At 46.0% G+C, this 17,656-nt stretch overlaps 1 long non-coding RNA gene across 2 annotated transcripts in view; it reads left to right on the top strand.

Moving 5' to 3' along the window:
* Positions 1 to 17,656, top strand: part of LOC102395002 — a 43,786-nt gene that overhangs the window by 6,662 nt on the left and 19,468 nt on the right. The window contains exons 3-5 of one of the 2 annotated variants that reach the window (XR_006553348.1): positions 285 to 357; positions 787 to 884; positions 3,602 to 5,945. This is a non-coding gene — a long non-coding RNA (uncharacterized LOC102395002). Of the gene's footprint in view, positions 1 to 284; positions 358 to 786; positions 885 to 3,601; positions 5,946 to 17,656 lie in introns of those variants that run through there. The other variant, XR_006553344.1, reaches the window with a different exon arrangement.

Raw genomic sequence — 17,656 nt, 5'->3', positions numbered from 1 at the left:
TAACATGTATCTATGGAAAAATGATACAGTTTTGCAAAAAGTTGCTCAGCCACGTGTGTCACTGGTGCTAATATAACACTGATCTGTGGAACCTTGAATAGGAACAGAAGCAAGAAGAGGGACGTTCAGCCTTCCTGAATTTCTCATGATGTTAAGCCTTCCTGAATTTCTCATTTTGCAAGAACGTGTTGTGTTTGTGCTGAGAGGAAGGGTTTGACAAGCTCATTTGTCTGCTCTCAAGTGCTCCCAACACTCTACAGCAGTGTTTGTCTTTGTCTCTTCAGCTGGCCAAAGCACATCTACCAACCTTCTCCGTTGGACGCAGTTACCTTTTGTTTTCAAGACCTAGGGCAAGAGGTGTGAAGTATTTTCTTTGGGACCTGAACTGTGTTAGTCTTCAAAGCAGATGTTGAGGGTTATGGATGATGCTGTGTGACTCTGAGGGATGGGGTGCCAATGTGTTGTTTAACTTGTACCTGTGGTCTATGATCAATGGGACCCTCCTGCCCGTTGGGGCCCTGAGCAGGGGGTTCTCTTGCCTGGTTCTAAAAGACTAGTGTCGTATTTTCCAAGAGTCCTCTGTAGATTTCCTCTTACATTGCACTGGCCAGAATTAATCATGGGCAAAAAGAAGGCAGGTTTCTATAAGTTATACCAATCATGATGGGTTCACTGGAATGAGCATGTGGCCCCTGAACAGATTTGGGGTTCTGTTAGGAAGGAGCGGAGATGGTTTGGTACCTAACCAATGACGTCCTCTCAATTATCACTCCTCCTTTCCTGAAGGGTTAAAGGCACACACCCGTGAAGTGGGGAGACTGTGGCTGGAGCCCAGGGAACCCGAGTGTACTGGCACCCTCACCACTGCTGACTGCTTGTGGCTGGTGAGTCGGCTAGCTCTGCTGGGGAGTGAGGACATAAATGGGGTGAAAAGGGCATGCTGGGCAGAGGAAGGGGGGTGTGCAGAAGCCTGGAGGGAGGCCAGAGATGGTGTGGTCTGGCTGAGGATTGAGGTATATTGAGAGAACCTTGGTCTATCCTTTGAGAGGCGGCATTGAGGGATGGGGCTGCTGGGTGCAAGCAGAAGGGGCAAGACTGGAAACAGGCCAGGCTGGGAGGCTGTTGAGATTCCAGTAGTGGGGAGAGAGCAGTAACTGAAACAGGGGAGAGAATGTATGTAATCAAGAGACACTTAGAGAACAGAACTGATAGGATTTCTATATCAGAGAGAAGGAGGAAGAAGAGCCAAGGTTGAAACCTGAGTTTGTGACTTGGAAATGGATTAATGGATGTGCCAGTCACATATGGAAAATAGGAGGTGATGCCAGGGGTGAGGGAGGTTGGGAATATGAGTCCACTCTTCCCTGGTTTAGTTTGATTTTGGACATACTGAGTTCAAGGAGGTAACAGTGGAGCTGCCTTGTATTCATTAGAATCTGAAGCTCAGGAGAGAAGTGTAGAGAGATGAGGACTTCTTCCTCATGTAGACCCTATGGTTTCCACTGAGGGTGAGCATGGACTGTGTCCATGGAGAGTCCAGGACAGAGACTCAGGATCCCAGTGTATATGGAGGAGGAGCCAACTGTGAAGAAGCTGCCTCCAATAGAGTAAGCCAGGAAATTTGGTGTCACTGAAGCCAAGCCAAGAGAGCTTTAAGATGGAGAGAAAGATGGCACTTGAGAATTGAATGCCGAGAAGGTCACTGATGATTGTAGCAAGAGCAGTGTCCTTGAGTTCAGGAGGAGATGGCCAGGGAGTGGGGAGTTGACTGGACATGGGGAGGTGAGGAAGTCGAGGGAAGGTGATACATCATTCAAAGTATCTGAACACGGAGGGAAGGGTAATAGTATGGGAGGATCCAGGGAGGGTTTAACAAACTGGGGAAGACTGGAGCACGTTGAACTGCAGGAGAAAAGTAGACCTCTGGGAGACCAGAAGTTGAAGATGCAGAGAGGAGAAGGGGAATACATGGTACAAAAAACTGAGTAGGCAGGAGTGCGTTGGATCCAGGGCTGAGGCAAAGACTGTCTGAGTGGGTGAGGACGCAGCTGTGGAGAGTGTAGTACGGAGAGGCTGATACTTGTTTCCTCTGTAAAGTAGCTGGAAGAGAGGCCCAGGTAGGTCCCATGCAGTATCTGGGACATACTTTCATTAAAAAATACTCATGGTATATCTGAAATTCAAGGTTAACCCATTTTATCTGGCAGTCCCATCTGGGACTGGCAAAGGATGTAGCTGGTCCTGCTGGGAAGACATAGGACCCAGTGTATATGGGTAGCAAGTGGAGTCGCAGGCAGGCTCCAAGGAGCTTGCTCTGTGAGGTGTCAGAGCAGGGGAGGCGGTGGGTGTGGAGGTGGGGTTTGCCGTGGCTCTTACTTGGGAGGCTCTGGAAAGGTCTCCAGCAGGACCCAGCCTCTTGTGTGTCGGTGTGGAGAAGGCAGAGGGTGTGGGGTGTCTGGATTAGACAGTTTGCCATCTCACTTGGGTGAAACCCAAAGGTTTCATCACCCTTGTCTACGAGGCCCTGCCCTCCTTCCCACCTCATCTCCTGTCCTCTCCATGTTTGTGATCCCTGCAGCCTCTGGGCAGCTTGCTGTTCTTCCAACACCCCAAGCCCATTTAGATCTCAGGCCTCTGCTCCGGTGATTGCTTCTGTCTGGAATGTGGTAAGGTGTCTGCCTTGCTTGCTGTGCGTCCCTCGGAGGCTCTTCTTGATCCTTTATTGCAGTGGCACCACCCCCTCCATGTGCCAGCCTGCTCTGTTTAGATTCATGTCATTTCTTACTTCCTGATGAACTGTGTGTGTTTATCCATTTTTGGTTTCTTACCATTAAAATGAAAGTGCCACGAGAATAAAGTAAAAACGTTATTTTGCTCTTGGATGTAACCCATGTTCCTGGGCACATACAGGAAATTTAAGCATTTGGGGTATGGGGTGTGTGTGTGTTGGGGGGAGTGTATCCATGATCAGCAATAAAAGGAGTGAACTACTTGACACGTGCGCTGACATGATGAATCTCAAGTGTGTTCTAAGTGAGAGAGAGTGAGTGAAGTTGCTCAGTTGTGTCCGACTCTTTGCGATCCCATGGACTGTAGCCTACCAGGCTCCTCCATCCATGGAATTTTCCAGGCAATAGTACTGGAGTGGGTTGCTCCCAGACTTAAAAGGCTGCACATTGAAGAACTTTATGATATTCTGGAAATATAACTTCATTGTACTCAGTTATAAGGCTTCAGAGCAAATCAGTGGTTGCTAGGGGCTGGGAGTGGGGGATATGGAAATGTTCTATATCCTGATTGTGGTGGTCACACATAGCTGTGTGCATTCACTAACATGGGTAGAACTCTTTACTAAAAAAGGTGAGTCTTACTATATGTAACTCATACCTCAAATGTGAGTTAAAAAAAATGCATTCTCACTTAGATTGTTGTTGTAGTCTGAATGTAGACTAATAATTCATTTTGCCTTAGTGGCAAAGTAACCCCAGCTTGATGGTGTCATTCATGCCTACCACTGCCAGTGAATGCCTGTGCCAAGAAACTAACGTGTTCTTAAAGTGGGAGAGATTCATTAAGGTGGAACTGTTTTTTTCCTTTCCAGCAGCTCCCACTCCCTTCTAGGAAGAGAATACCTTTTCCGTGTGACTGGAAGGCACTCCTTTGCCCTGTGTCCCTAGGAGTAGCCTGTTGAATGTAGCCAGTTGAGTCCTTCCCGGCACTTCTCCGCCAGAGCTCTTGGGGAAGATGATGTACTTTTGCTGGGATTGATAGGGTATAAATGTAAGCCTGTTGGCGAATATCTTTTTTATTGAAAAATTTCTTCCACTGAAGGCAATTTATTGGTTCTGTTGGTGAATATCTTGGTCAATAAATGGAGAAAGTCAGACAAATAGAGCCCTGATGTTTGAACACCTAGATCCAGTCATGCCTAAAGCTATATGTGTGCTCCGGACAACCCAGTAACGTGAGCTAATGAATTCCATTTTTCTCCACTTAAGCCATCCCATGTCAACTTTGGTGGCTTCTATTAATCATGGCTGAGTGATTTCTGACTCATATGCTGAAAATAAGAAGTTCTTGATCTATGAACTCTTCCGGTCGGTGATGGCTTATTAGTTCTGTGTTCCTTACCAGGGCCTCCTGTTGTAAAACAGCTCGTGCGCGTGGTTACTGTGGTGTCTGGCCATAGTAACGGTTTCAGGCGGTGCTTCCCCAACAGAATTACTAGGTGGCTTGGGGTGTCATCTGGCCAGGTTGCCACTGGTTAAGTCAGGCTGCCTTGCTGTCTACTGATGATACACTAGGATTTGAAATTCTCTGAGTCCCAGCCCTTGCTGGGTATTATTGAGATTTTAGGAACTTGCTAATTGACATGTGGGGAAAACTGTCTCATGTTTATTTTAATTATGTCCTTTTTCTTGTTACCAGTAAGGATTCTCATTCCGCCCCCTCGCCCCTAGAATTAAGTTATTGTATGTTTTTGTGAATTGCTCATGTCCCTCATTCATTTTCCAGTTGAGGTTCTTGTATTTTTCTTACTGACTTATGAGGACTCTGTTTACAGTGAGATTATTAGCCCTTTGTGGGAACTGATACATTTCTAAGAGCGTGGTGAAATACCTTAATAACGGATCTTTTATCAAGGTCAAGGCAGAAGTCTTGATTCTGGTGGGAGTGGGGTAGAATCTGATAATGTCCACCAGCTTCCCCACACATAAATCCAGAACAGAGTGTGTCTCCCTATGTTATAATGTCTCAGTGCAGCCAGGCTGTACCGTTATTTCACAGACAGTTATCCTTAGCCCAGAGATGGGGAAATGGCTCAACCGGGCAGAGCTGGCTACAGACAGAGCTGAGGCTCCCCACGTGTGCTCAGATGACCACTTTGCATCACTTGGAACGTCTCCATCTCTTCTCCCAGGTTTCCAGACCCTCCCTGGAGGCACTGGGGCCTAGATGATGTATGTTTTTCTTTTTATTTATTTATTTTTTTGATGTATGTTTTTATACTAGCCACTCTACTAGAAGACAAAATCTGTTTGAAAACCTGTGTTACGGTTTTTTCCAGAATTGGTAACTTTTCGGAATCCACATGTTCCGCTTGCCCTCAGCACTTAATGTTTGGATTTCTCAGTCTACAGCTTCCTTTGTATCATGCATTCACTGGGTCCAAAGGACCCCCCCCACCACCTGACTTGAGGCAGGGTCCCCAAGAGTGGTCCCTCCTCATGCATTTCTTCAGGTCACTAAGGATGTGGACTCTCTACCTCTCTCAAAGGTTTTTTCACTTAAATATGTGCATACATTTTTTTCTTCTGCTGCTCTTTCTTCCTAAAAGAATAAGTTAGAGGCTTCGGTTGCTAAATTTAGCTCTTGCTGACGCACTGGCCTTCGGCAGCAGTCTCCTCCTGTCTCGCTGTTTCTCTTAGTCTCGCTTTGGGTAGACGAACACCATCACATCCTACATAATGTTTAGCTCTGAGGCGTTTCCAGATGGGGAAGGCATTTCTGTATTTTCATGTTCTCTGCGTGCATAGACGGCTGGGAAGTGGTGGGCTGGCAGCCAGCCTGCGAGAGGCAAAGATCCATAGAGCAGGGAAGCAGCGCCTTGGTTGTTGGAGGTTTGCTCGTGCTGAGCAGAAGAGAAAGGTTACTTGCAGGAGATCTGGGATGGGATTTGACTGGGACATGACTGGAGAATTTTCAGGAAGGGAAGCCCTCCTACTTGAAGCAAGCCTTAGGGTAGTTAAAGAAAAAATTATTTTTATGCTTGTTAGAATAATAAAGAATGTTTTATTCAGGGGTATTGCAGTAGGGGTACTGCAGTATCGGGTTGAACTCTGAACACAAGGGCAGGTGGGGATTTAGCCCCAAGCAGCAGGATGAAGGCCTCAGTGGATGGAAAATTACTAAGAGGAGGCATCCAGGGTAGCTGATTCTTACTACACTGATCTAACAGGATTCTTGCTAAAGGCAGGCCAAGTACTGACACATCAAAGGTGGGAGATTGTCTCTGAACTGACTCAGCAGGATTCTTGCGAAGACTGGGCTATGCAAGCCTGCCTAGGAAGGCCAAGGTCAGGGCCCTTTGAGAAGAGGGCTTGGGGCTCAGAGAAGCCAGCTAAAGTTTGATCAAGGGGAGAGTCTTTGTCGCCCGTCCTCTTGTTCAAGGACAGAGGATGCATTCTTCTTTTGAACGGTGTAAGTTCGTTTCTTGCTCAGTCACCTTTCGTTCATGCAGGACCAGCTGAACCGCCTGTTGGCCTCATGCAGTGGAGGGTGTTTGCTGGATAGTGTGAACGGTCAGGCATTTAAATGAGAGAGTTCACGATCTGCTGTGGTGATGAGTCTTTTGAAGTTTTTATCACATTGTAGTCTGGCTTCAGCTTGTGAGACTTCTTTAGATCTGGAGGGGAAGGTCAGCCACCACCAGCTTGGACTTCTGATAAGGAACTGGGTGGTCAGGTTGTAGTTCTCAAGGAATCCATGCCAGGAGGGTGGGAAAAAGTGGGAAACTAGAAGAATGGAGAATTTGGTGAGTACAGAAATGTCTATGATGGCAGGATCCAATCCAATTTACAGGGGGGTAACAAAGTAAAAATTGCAATTTACCAAGAGGTGAAAACTATGTCAATGACAAAGAGCAGGACCAGAATTGGATAGCCATAAGGGTGTGCTGACAACTGAGCGACTTCACTTTCACTTTTCACTTTCATGCATTGGAGAAGGAAATGGCAACCCACTCCAGTGTTCTTGCCTGGAGAATCCCAGGGACGGGGGAGCCTTGTGGGCTGCCGTCTATGGGGTTGCACAGTGTCGGACATGACTGAAGTGACTTAGCAGCAAGGGTGTGCTGTAGTTTTTTATTGAAACATAACATTTCTCTCTACCGTGTTGCTGGTCACTGGGTGGGTGTGTTAATGTCAACCTCGAAGTGGCCTGGGGTCAGGCAGGCTGGGGTCAAATCCCTGAACCAGATGAGAGGTGTCAAGCAAGTTGGTTGCCTTCCTAGTTGTCTGTTTCCTGGGTTACGAAATAGGATGCAATGATGAGCTAACATTTATTGAGTGTTTCTCATGGGCCAGGTATTGCTGTAAGCATTTGACATGTTTCACCTCTTTGACTAATAACTGAAGGCAGATAAATGACCATCTCTCCCATAAAAAAGTAAACTGAGACTTTAATAAATCATATAACTTGGCCACAGATGATGCTGACCTGCACGGAGAGTTTGGGGCTCATGTACTTAAAGTGGGTTGGGTACTTGCTAGGTGCTGGCAGAGCCCCTGTCTTCTGCCTTCCTGGAGCAGTTCTCCTGTGAAGCAGAGGGAGCCTCTGACCCAGCCTTTGGTGGCCCCTGGGCACGACCCAGCTGGTGGAAGTGGGGAAAGTGTGTCTGTCTGGCCCAGAGCTCATGCTCTCTGATCTGCTGTGCACCATCAGTGACCAAGGAGGCTGACCCAAGCTAGGGGAGAACCCATGTGGGCACCCAGAGGCACTGGCGAAATAGTGGGTAATGGCATGGCCTTTGAAATCAGACAGACCAGGGTTCAGATTCCTAGCTCTGACACTTCTTAACTGTGTGTTTATGAAAAGTGAGTTAACCTTTCTGACCCTTGGTTTCCCCTCTAGATTGAGGGGTCATGACCATGAAGGAGAGTGTGGGGAGGATGTGAGACAAAGTCTGTACATGAGTAGCCAATGTGGACTTAACTGGTGGCTCAGAGGTAAAGAACCCACCTATCAGTGCAGGAGATGCAGGTTCCATCCCTGATCTGGGAAGGTCCCCTGGAGAAGGAAATGGCAACCCCATCTAGTATTCTTGCCTGGAGAATCCCATGGACAGCAAAGCCTGGTGGGCTACAGTCCATGGGGTTGCAAAGACTTGGACACGACTGAGTGACTAAACCACAACAAGAAGCATCTAATACATGGTGGCTGTTTGGTTGTGTAGGACTTGTGGAGCCCTTTCTGATCTTTAGGAAGGGCAGACTCTGGAGGGCAAGCCTCTCAGATACAGGAGAGACCTTGGGCTTAACTTACTTCTTGGGATGTTTCCCTGGGAGCTGTTTATCAGAAGTTTGGAAGGATGATGGGGAAGACTAGGGCTGGCTATGGCACTCCTAGAGTGATTCACCTCCACTCTTCTTGGTGATGGCCCAGCAGAAGAGGCCAGTAGGATGTGGTAAGGATTAAATGCCCATGTACATGACACTCTTAGCCTCGTGCTTTACGGGTGAGGAGTCCCCAGTTTCTAACTGTGGCTCATTAATTTGATTCTGCACTGTTTTAGATTCAGAGTTCACAGCGATGAACCAAGTCCCCAACCCCACGGAGATCCCATCCTAGTGGAGAAGGTGCACAATAAAAAAGCAGGCAGATAGATTTGAATGCAGTATTGGTGAGTGCAGAATAATACAGCAGCAGAAGGGGACAGAAGTCTTTTTGGAGTGACCAGGAAGGTGACATGTGAACAGAAAGCCTAGTGAAGCAAGGGTGCCAATCATGGGAATGTTGGGGGAGGGGGGCACATCCCAGGCAGAGGCCCCAGGGTGGGGCTGGTATAGTGGGAAGGCCCCCAGGAGTTGGGGGCGGCAGGGAGAGATAGGTGCTGGAAACCACCAGATAACATCAGCCTTAAATGAGTTGAATGTTTTAGACATTCATTATTTCCAGACCTTCGCAGGCAGGTTTAGCTCTCCTTCCCTGTCTTGTGTGTGCACAGCCATTGTAGCAGAGGTCCCAAAGGGTTAGGATTGTTGCCCTTTGCCCTCTGAGTCCTTGAAGCCAGGGACCATGTTGATTTTGCTTATACCTGGCACCTAGCATCAAGTACATCCTTCAAACACTTAAAAATGAATTTGAGTGATAATGGATGCTACCTCTCAGGGGGTTTCTATGTGCCAGTTACTGTGGTAAGAATTTTATGTATTTTATCGTCAGGTTCAGTCATTAGAGTAGCCCCTCCCTGAGGTGTTCTCCCTATTTATATGTAAAGAAATAAGCTCTAAGGCAGGCCCATGTCCCAAGGATACACACTGAGAAATCCGCAGAGCTGGGATTTGGAACCAGGACTGGGCAGGGCTGTGCTTTCAACTATGACAAAGCCAAGAGTAGCTGTGGTTTCTGCCCTTCCCGGCTGTGGTGTGCATCGTCGAGGGTCTTGGCATCGCTCAGTTGTCTTGGTCCCCGAGGGGTCACTTTGCATCCTTGCCTGCCTGTGGCATCCTGCAGGGCCATCCCTCAGCCCTCCTCACTGCTTTATAATCCACAAAAGGAAAAGTGGCACTTAGAGCGAATTTATTCAGGTGGGAGCTGCCTAAGACATGAAAATAAGGCTTTTGAGCTGTTGCACATAAACTGGAGTGTAAATGAAAAGCTTTTTATTTGGTTTCAGAGCCAGACTTTGAGCAGCCAGTGGGCCATGCGGTCTGGAAGTGCGCATTACAGGCAGTGGGTCGGAACGGGGGCACTTTGAATGGCCAGGAGGGCAACTGGCTCTGGCGCAGCTGGACCAGCCAAGAGGCGAGGATGTCAATAAACAGGACACAGAAAGCCTTTGCCTGAAAGATGGAAGGCGGGGAGGAGAGGAAAGGCCATGCCTCGCTCCCAGCGTATTTGAGAAGGAACATGCTTGAGGTAACCCGTGTTGGCAGCTTTTATAGCTTCCTCCCCGTAATGTGCTGGGCAGGCCCAGAACAGGCTGGTGTTTTATTTTCACGTAATGGAGCCCAGTGGATCAGGGGCAGCTCTCCAGCAGCGGCTTGCCTGGGACCCTGCCTGTGGAGGGAGGCGGGGGGACCTGGGTCCAGGGCAGCAGGAGCCCGCCCACCCCCTGCAACAGCCTGCTGGCAGGTGAGCCTCAGGGAGGCAGGGGCAGGATGCCCGGCGCCTCTAGATGCTGGCCTGGCTTGTCATGGTTCTTCAGTGTTCCCTATGGTTGGTGTCAGTGAGGGAGGTGGTGGCAGTGGGAGAAGGCAGGCAGCCATAGGTCCGCAGAAGGCGCTGGGGTTGGGACCGCCATGGGAGCCATATTGTGGGGAACTTACAGAATGGTCTCTGTGCTTTTGGTTACCGCCTGCCAAGGAGCTTCCCATAACTAGGTTTAACCTACATTTAATATCTCCTCTCTTTGGTAATATGTACCTACGTGTATGAGGTATATTTGGACATGGGATTACATGTGTGGTTAAAAATATATCGCCATTACATTTTTTGACCTGCATGGGTGTGTTCCACCCCTTGCTCTCTCCATATTTTTTGAGAACCATGGGCTGTGGGACACACGCGACTAACTACTATGAAACACTGAGAAAAGTCAGACTTCCGGTAGGATCTGCTATTTTGTTTTTGTTACAAACTCTCTCCCCCGGTTTTCTTCCATGTGTTATATGGAAACAGTATGCACATTAAAATTTTTTTAAAGCATTTTTTTATCCTAAGAACTGTAGGTTTGTTTTTAACTTGTATTGATTGTGGGAAAATTAGAATATCAGCAAAAATAAAAGTCCTTTGCAACCTTGTCATTCAGTATTGCATATAATATAGCTAAACAACAAGAACAAGAAGCACAGGGAAATAAATTCAGTAGCTTGTAATAACCTATAATGGAAACAAATCTGAAAAAGAATAGATGTATATGTAACTGAATCATTTTGTTATATACCTGAAACACTGTAAAGCAACCATACTTTTATTTAAAAAAAAAACAAACATCATTCAGGATAGTGGCTACTGATGGTTTTGTTGTTTCTATGTTCTTCCAGACTCTTTCCTAATGACTATGAATTAATGTCAAATAAAATCTAATTGATGGCTAATATATGAATGTTATTATTTGCCAGCACTTTACATGTATGCACTGATTTAATTACTCAATCCAGTGATTGGTTTTATTATTATTACTAATTTTATCATTTTATTATGAAATTATATCTCACATACTGAGAAGTGCAAAAGCAAAAAAGAATATAGAATGTTAATAATATTTATAATGCAAACAATTTTGTAATTAAGACCTGAATCAAGAAATAGAGTACCGCTATCAACCTAGATGTTCTTGTGACAGTACAGCTTTTCTTAAACAGTCATCAGTACAGTTCAGTCAGTCAGTCCTGTCTGACTCTGTGACCCCATGGACTGGAGCACACCAGGCTTCCCTGTCAGTCACCAACTCTTGGAGCTTGCTCAAACTCATGTCCATTGAGTCGGTGATGCCATCCAACCATCTCATGCTCTGTAATGCCGTTCTCCTCCTGCCTTCAATCTTACCCAGCATCATGGATTTTTCCAATGAGTCAGTTCTTCGCATCAGGTGGCCAAAGTATTGGAGCTTCAATATTCCATACTTCCAATATTCAGTACTTCAATATTCCAATGAATATTCAGGACTGATCTCCTTTAGGGTGGACTGGTTGGATCTCCTTGCAGTCCAAGGGACTCTCAAGAGTCTTCTCCAACACCACAGTTCAAGAGCATCAATTCTTTGGTGCTCAGCTTTCTTTATGGTCCAACTCTCACATCCATACATGACTACTGGAAAACCATAGCTTTGACTATATGTACCTTTGTCGGCAAAGTAATGTCTCTGCTTTTTAATATGCTGTCTAGGTTTGTCATAGCTTTTCTTCCAAGGAGCAGGCATTTTTAAATTTCATGGCTGCAGTCACCATCTACAGTGATTTTGGAGCCCAAGAAAATAAAGTCTGTCACTGTTTCCATTGTTTCCCCATCTATTTCCCATGAAGTGATGGGACCAGATGCCATGATCTTAGGTTTTTTTAATGTTGCATTTTAAGCCAGCATTTTCACTGTTTTCTTTCACTTACATCAAGAGGCTCTTTAGTTCCTCTTCACTTTCTGCTGTAAGGGTGGTGTCATCTGCATGTCTGAGGTTATTGATATTTCTTCTGGAAATCTTGATTCCAGCTTGTGCTTCATCCAGTTTGGCATTTTGCCTGATGTACTCTGCATATAAGTTAAATAAGCAGGATGACAATATACAGCCTTGACGTACTCCTTTCACATTTGGAACCAGTCCGTTGTTCGATGACCGGTTCTAACTGTTACTTCTTGACCTGCATACAGATTTCTCAGGAGGCCGGTAAGATGGTCTGCTCTTCCCATCTCTTTAAGAATTTTCCACAGTTTGTTGTGATCCATATAGTCAAAGACTTTAGCATAGTCAATAAAGTAGAAGTAGATGTTTTTCTGACATTCTCTTGCTTTTTCTATGATCCAGTGGATGTTGGCAATTTGATCTCTGGTTCCTCTGCCTTTTCTTTTTTATTTTATTTTATTTTTAAACCTGAAACACTGTATTAGTTTTGCCAAACATCAGAACCTCTGCCTTTTCTAAATCCAGCTTGAACATCTGGAAGTTCACCGTTCACGTACTGTTGAAGCCTGGCCTAGAGAAGTTTGAGCATTACTTTGCTAGCATGTGAGATGAGTGCAATTGTGCAGTAGTTTGGACATTCTTTGGCATTGCCTTTCTTTAGGTTTGGGATGAAAACTGACCTTTTCCAATCCTGTGGCCACTGCTGAGTTTTCCAAATTTGCTGGCATATTGAGTGTAGCACTTTCACAACAGCATCTTTTAGGATTTGAAATAGCTCAGCTGGAATTCTGTCACCTCCACTAGCTTTGTTCATAGTGATGCTGTCTAAAGTCCACTTGATTTCACACTCTAGGATGTCTGACTCTAGATGAGTGATCACACCTTTGTGGTTATATGGGTCATTAAGATTTTTTTTTTTTAATAGTTCTTCTGTGTATTCTTGCCACCTCTTAATATCTTCTGCTTCTCTTGGGTTCATACTGTTTCTGTCCTTTATTGTGCCCATCTTTGCATGAAATGTTCCCTTGCTATCTCTAATTTTCTTGAAGAGATCTCTAGTCTTTCCCATTCTATCGTTTTCCTCTGTTTCTTTGCATTGATCTCTGAGGAAGGCTTGCTATCTCTCCTTGCTGTTCTTTGGAACGCTGCATTAATATGGGTATATCTTTCCTTTTTTCCTTTGCCTTTCCCTTCTCTTCTTTTCTCAGCTATTTGTAAGGCATCTTCACACAACCATTTTACCTTTTTGCATTTCTTTTTCTTGGGGATGGTCTTGATTACTGCCTCCTGTACAATGTCACAAACCTCCATCCATAGTTCTTCAGGCAGTCTATCAGATCTAATCGCGTGAATCTATTTGTCACTTCCACTATATAATTGTAAGGGATTTGATTTAGGTCATACCTGAATGGTCTAGCCATTTTCCCTACTTTCTTCAATTTAAGTCTGAATTTTGCAATAAGGAGTTCATGATCTGAGTCAGCTCCTGGTATTGTTTTTGTGGACTGTATTAGAGCTTCTCCATCTTTGGCTGCAAGGAATATAATGAATCTGATTTTGGTATTGAGCACCTGGTGATGTCCATATGTAGAGTCTCCTTTTGTGTTGTTGGAAGAGGCTGTTTGCTATTATGACCAGTGCGCTCTCTTGGCAAAACTCTGTTAGCCTTTGCCCTGCTTCATTTTTCACTCCAGGGCCAAACTTGCTTGTTCTTCCAGGTATCTCTTGACTTCTTACTTTTGCATCCAGTCCCCTGTGATGAAAAGGACATCTTTTTTGGGGGTTAGTTCTAGAAGGTCTGGTAGGTCATCATAGAACCTTCTTCGGCATTAGTGGTTGGGGCATAGACTTGGATTACTGTGACTGAATGGTTTGGTTTGGAAATGAACAGAGATCATTCTGTCATTTTTTGGACTGGACCTAAGCACTGCATTTTGGACTCTTTTGTTATGACTAGACAGTCATAGTTTTATTATTAAACATCTTATTTGATGAGAAAGCTGAGGATTTACACAAAACTTCAAATTTTGAGAAAGCTGAGGGTTTACATAAAACCTCAAATTTAGATTTTTGACCTTAATAACATTTTAGATGCAGTAATATCTTTCTGTGTTTGATAATTTTTAAAACAACTTGTTTTGAAATAGTTTGACTCAGAGGAAGTTGCAAAAATAGCTCAGAGAATTGCTGTGTAGCCTTCACCTTGCTTTCCCCAGTAATACCTTGTATAATTGTAGTAGACTGTCAGAACCAGAAAATTGACTTTCCTATTAGGTTAAGTCCTATGTTTGTTATTAATGTTGAATTTTTTTTAAAATAGAGAACTTAAAATGCATCATACCTGATAACCTAGTTCAGTAGTTCTTGGTTAAATATACAGCGTCCAAGTAAGAAGCAGTTGTCACCTGACCCCAGCCAGGCCCTTTCTTTACTGCTTTCTCTTCCACCTTCATTCTGAGCTTTAACTGCCAGTCCACTCCACTTTTGTCACCCCCCAAACAGACAGAATCCACCTGCTTCCCCTCCCTTCCCAGCCACAGTCATGGCCTGTCAGCAAAAGCAGGGCTCACATATGGAATTGAACACGTGTTTCTTGGCAAAATCAGGGTGCCCTCTAGTTGACCCCAAAGGAGCTCTGACCAAACGGTTGCTGGATTTTGTGCATGGAGCCGTGGGAGTGCAAAGCAGGGTTATTCTAGACCCCCACCCACCCTGCTTCAGAAATCCCAGATAGTTGACCTGTGCAGTGTGTGCGCGTGTGTGTCCGTGTGTGCGCGCGCGCGTGCATGCACATGCGCGTGCTCTTGTGTAGGTATTGACGAGCGTCTGGTGGTCTGCATGGACCTCCTGAGCGCTGGGGACCAAGCTCTTGCTTGCTGAACTTTCTGGCCACTCTTGGTGGAGATTGGGTCCCAGACCAGGGGCTGGCTGGGCCAGGGTGGAGGATGGTAACTTACAGGAGTGCCATCTGAAACAGCAATGAGAGCTCGTCTGCCAGGTAAGCTAGGGTTGCTAAAGGGCATCACCACTCTAAACTCATTACATGCTGAGTCCTGTTCCCCACCATCCTCTGAGACACACAGAAAGATGGAATTGCTTCACATGAAGCCTATCCAAGCTGATGCAAGTGAGAGGAGATGAACTTGCACTGGCCTTGAAACTGTACTTCCCTAGCTCTACAAAGCTCAGTCTGCAGAGCTGAGACCTCTGGTCTGCAGGGGTTAAGAGCTGATCTACAGGGATGAAGAGCTGCCCTCCCTAAACAAAGTGGTGGGCTACCAGGAGAACATTCCAGGTCAGCAGTTGACGCATGCCTGCCAGAGGGTCTTTCTGAAGGGCAACTAAATGAGAGAAATAGCAGGAGTTCAGTTGCCCTGGTTTTTAAAGTAGATTGCAGCAGTTTAATATTCACTCATTCTTTCAGCCTTAAACCATGCAATGTATAATACAAACATAATAAGACTTGGTCTCTGCCCTCAGGGATGGTCCATAGTCCAATAGCATCAACAGCCCCAGGAAACCTGTTAGAAATGCAGAATTCCAAGTTGCATCCCAACTTTATTAGAATTTGCGTTATCACAAACTTAAATTGTCCAGGAGTCCCTCACCTCCCCGCCATGCTTCACATCTCCATTCAAGCCCACGTTTGTCCCTGCCTTATTTCTTCACCTGTGACGACACTTGTCCATTGAAGAATTTTTTTACTAATTATATGTTTGAGTTGGTACATGTGGTAAAATCTCTTTGTGGGACAGAGATTGGAGTTATGTAGCTGCAATCCAAAAAGCGTCAAGGCTTGTTTTTGATAGATGCCTAAAGCAGAGAGAAAGTAGAGAGAAAAGTTTCTTCCGTAGATCCTTTAGATCCTTCATGGCTCTGTGACACCTTGACTTGGACCTCTCCTCCAGAACTGGAAGAATTCATTTGTTGCTTTAAGCCCCACAGTTGACAGTACCTGGTTATGGCAGTCCTAGGGAACAAACACAGGGGCGTGGAAGAGAACAAACAAGGGCAGCTGAGTGGATTTGCTGGGCACACCCAAGGGAGGCAGAGGCAGGTAAGGGAGAGGGAGCAGGGGCTTGTTCAGATAGGCAGGGGGCGGGTGCTGGGACTTTAAACCCTGGGAAGGGACAGGTCTTGCTGTTTGGAGAGAGAAGCTGGGACTGAGACCAGCCTCATCGTTAGTAGAAAAGCAGCGAGGTTGTGTAGGTCTGCCTCATACAAATACTTTAAACATTTAGGTAGTAAAAAAAAAGAAAGAGGAGCAAGAATCTTCCATGTGTAGGACAGGTAGGTAGAAGGATTTCCACGAAGCTCTTCAGTTCTCTTGCTGAATGTTTGTGGTGTACTCTGTGCCTGGCGCTGTGATAGCAGAGGGATGTAGCTTAAGATCAGAGAAGCTTCCTGCCCGGAGGAGCTTAAGTTGCACACGGAGGGCAGATGATAAGCAGGAAAGAAACATGCAAACAAGATAACTGTGGATGGTGATAAAATTCTTTGAAGGGAATAACCAGGTGATAGGAGAGAGTGATCTCCAATGGGGTAGTCAGGGAGTTGAGGATTAAATGAGATAACTCCCTACAGCATGTGATAGGTGCTAGATATGGTTATTACCCTTGCTTCAAGGATGAACATTTTATCTCCTGACTCTCTTTGGGGTTTTTAATTTGCAGCAGTAGATGATGGATTTCCACCCTCAAACAAAACCTCTGTTTTCTTGATATGCTGGGAGCAGCCTTGTCTCCCTGCCATGGTGGCCAAATGGGCTTCTCAGTCTGTGATCACAAAGTCCACCTCTGCTGGCTTCTCTGTCAAAAACAAGGGTCTAAAACGGGTAGAGAGGATTTCAGAGCCTTCTGCTGTCTCCTCCAGTCCTGGTAGTCAGTTCTCTTCCAGTGGCTTCCGATTCCTGACCTGGTCTAGCTCTGCATGTTGGAGGGAGGCTTTTTCTGTTCATACACTGCCTTCTCCTGCTCTCCGTTGGAAGCCAGATCCCCTTCCCCACTCTGAGTTGGCCACACATCTCACCTCATCACCTTTCTGCTTCTGCCTGATCACACTAGTGCCTGTAAGTCTCCCATTCCTCAGTCTCCTCTTCGTTGGTTTAGTGCTTATTCTGTGCCCAGTTCCATGCTTGGTGCAGGGAGTAAGTTTCTGAGTTAAGAGGCCTGGTCCCTACCCCTGGAGTACAGGCATGTAGACTAAGACACTGCTCCCACTGTCCAACCTACCAAAGGAAAATCCCGTGGGACCCAGACTGGCAGTGAGATGGGTGCCTGCTACCATGAGAGTCTACGGTGGGGATCTGGCCTGATTGGGAAGACTTCCTGGAGAGCTGAGGTCAAGGGCACAGCTGTTCAAAGACAGGGTGGTGAGAGAGAGAAGCTGGGAGGAGAGGACAAAAGCCTCCTAGGGGCAATGAGAGAGCCTTGCCTACCTTGTCTGTGCCAAATAGCACCCCAAATAGCCTGGCTGCCTGCCCTTCTAGCCCTTCTTGTCCAATCCAGTGGTCATTTCACCAGCCTTGTCTTAATTGACTTGTTAGCACTGTTGGGCACAACTGATCACTCCCTTCTCTTTGGAACAATTTTCCATGTGGCTCCCAGGATACCACACTCTGCTGGTGTTCTTCCTGCTGCCTAGCAACTCCTCCTCAGACTCCCTTCTTGATCCTCCTCTTCCTTCAGGCCTTACCTGTTGAGGTCCCTAGGGTTTTGTCCTTGGATCTCTTCTGCCTACCCTCACTCTCTTGGTGACCTTCAACTGTAGCTTCAAATGACCTGACTCCTCGGTGTCAGACTCATATATCCAACAATT

Source organism: Bubalus bubalis, chromosome 9 (assembly GCF_019923935.1).
Source record: "Bubalus bubalis isolate 160015118507 breed Murrah chromosome 9, NDDB_SH_1, whole genome shotgun sequence".
Classification (NCBI taxonomy): Eukaryota; Metazoa; Chordata; class Mammalia; order Artiodactyla; family Bovidae; genus Bubalus; species Bubalus bubalis.
This window is presented reverse-complemented; position numbering and strand designations above follow the sequence as displayed.